Source organism: Tympanuchus pallidicinctus, unplaced genomic scaffold (assembly GCF_026119805.1).
Source record: "Tympanuchus pallidicinctus isolate F22 unplaced genomic scaffold, pur_lepc_1.0 scaffold87, whole genome shotgun sequence".
NCBI lineage: Eukaryota > Metazoa > Chordata > Aves > Galliformes > Phasianidae > Tympanuchus > Tympanuchus pallidicinctus.
Window position 1 is genome coordinate 1 of NW_026294810.1, and position 2,500 is coordinate 2,500.

A 2,500-nucleotide genomic window follows, 5' to 3' on the forward strand; every position below is an offset into this window, starting at 1 on the left:
TATGACCCTCTATGACCCTCTATGACCCTCCTTCCCCACCAACCCCCATCTCTATGACCTTGGAGGACCCTCCTTCCCCACCCTCTTCAACTCTATGACCTTGGAGGACCCTCCTACCCCACCCTCTTCAACTCTATGACCCTCTATGACCCTCTATGACCCTCCTTCCCCACCAACCCCCATCTCTATGACCTTGGAGGACCCTCCTACCCTGCCCCCTTCATCTCTATGACCTTGGAGGACCCTCCTTCCCCACCCTCTTCAACTCTATGACCCTCTATGACCCTCTATGCCCCTCCTTCTCCACCAACCCCCATCTCTATGACCTTGGAGGACCCTCCTACCCTGCCCCCTTCATCTCTATGATCCTGGAGGACCCTCCTTCCCCACCCTCTTCAACTCTATGACCCTCTATGACCCTCTATGCCCCTCCTTCCCCACCAACCCCCATCTCTATGACCTTGGAGGACCCTCCTTCCCCACCCCCTTCATCTCTATGACCTTGGAGGACCCTCCTTCCCTGCCCCCTTCATCTCTATGACCTTGGAGGACCCTCCTTCCCCACCCTCTTCATCTCTATGACCTTGGAGGACCCTCCTTCCCCACCCCCTTCAACTCTATGACCTTGGAGGACCCTCCTTCCCCTCCCTCTTCAACTCTATGACCTTGGAGGACCCTCCTTCCCCACCCCCTTCATCTCTATGACCTTGGAGGACCCTCCTTCCCCACCCTCTTCAACTCTATGACCTTGGAGGACCCTCCTACCCTGCCCCCTTCAACTCTATGACCTTGGAGGACCCACCCAGGTCCTGGAAGCTTTAGAAACAACTGCTGGGAAAGAATCAAAGGCAACCCCAACCCTTTCCTGGAACTCTTTTGTCATCGTCGCCCCACATCCGGGAGCTCATTTGCATACAGATTGAGCAATAATTACGCAAATGGCCACTTCCTGCTTGGCTTGGGCTCTATATTAATGGCTGGAAGGGCTGGGGGGACAGCGAGGGCATCGGAGAGGATTCGCAGCGGTGAGAGGATAATTAAGGGGGGGTTGTTAATTAGGGATTAAATGGGGTTTGAGGGGATGGGGAGGGGGGGAGAGAATTAAAGCTGGGGGGGGCCGTGAAGCTTCATTAACGTTAATTAAGGAAATGAGGAGGGGGAAGAGAGGCAGGAGAAGGACTCCAAGCAGCCCAATGCGATCCTAATTAGCAGTGGAGGGTAATTAGGGTTATAAAGACCCCCAACCACCCCACCATGACCCTAATTAGCATCATGGGGTAATTAGGGTTATAGAAGACCCCCAACCACCCCACCATGACCCTAATTAGCACTGGAGGCTCATTAGGGTTATAAAGCCCCCCACCATGACCCTAATTAGCATCGTAGGGTAATTAGGGTTATGAAAACCCCTAATGAACCCACCACGACCCTAATTAGCATTGTAGGGTAATTAGAGAAGGAGGAGACCCCCAATGACCCCACCACGACCCTAATTAGCATTGTAGGGTCATTAGGGTTATGAAGACCCCTAATGAACCCACCACGACCCTAATTAGCACTGGAGGGTAATTAGGGAAGGAGGAGACCCCCAATGAACCCATCGTGGCCCTAATTAGCATCAGAGGGTAATTAGGGTTATAAAGACCCCCAATGAACCCATCACAACCCTAATTAGCATCGTAGGGTCATTAGGGTTATGAAGCACCCCACCATGACCCTAATTAGCATTGTAGGGTAATTAGAGCAGGAGGAGACCCCAGCCACCCCACCACGACCCTAATTAGCATCATAGGGTAATTAGGGCTATGAAGACCCCCACCATGACCCTAATTAGCATCATAGGGTAATTAGGGTTATAAAGACCCCCAACCACCCCACCACGACCCTAATTAGCATCGTAGGGTCATTAGGGTTATAAAGACCCCCAATGACCCTAATTAGTGCTGGAGGGTAATTAGGGCTATGAAGACCCCCACCATGACCCTAATTAGCATCGTAGGGTCATTAGGGCTATAAAGATCCCCAATGACCCTAATTAGCAATGGAGGGTAATTAGGGTTATAGAAGTCCCCCAACCACCCCACCATGACCCTAATTAGCAATGGAGGGTAATTAGGGCAGGAGGAGACCCCTAATGAACCCACCATGACCCTAATTAGCATCATAGGGTCATTAGGGTTATGAAGACCCCCACCATGACCCTAATTAGCATTGTAGGGTAATTAGAGCAGGAGGAGGCCCCCAATGACCCCACCATGACCCTAATTAGCATCATGGGGTAATTAGGGTTATAGAAGACCCCCAATGACCCCACCATGACCCTAATTAGCCCTGGATGGTAATTAGAGCAGGAGGAGACCCCCAATGACCCCACCACGACCCTAATTAGTATCGTAGGGTAATTAGGGTTATAAAGACCCCCAATGAACCCACCACAACCCTAATTAGCATTGTAGGGTAATTAGGGTTATAAAGACCCCCAATGAACCCACCACGATCC

General features: G+C 51.4%; 1 protein-coding gene across 1 annotated transcript in view; it reads left to right on the forward strand.

Annotated features, from left to right (window-relative positions):
* Nucleotides 1-452: 452 nt before the first annotated feature.
* LOC128074245 (uncharacterized) overlaps nt 453-2,500 on the forward strand; it is a 20,427-nt gene continuing 18,379 nt past the window's right edge. Inside the window, exon 1 of the mRNA XM_052669917.1 lies at nt 453-1,025. The gene's annotated coding sequence lies outside the window, so the exon portion shown is untranslated. The remainder of the gene's footprint in view (nt 1,026-2,500) is intronic.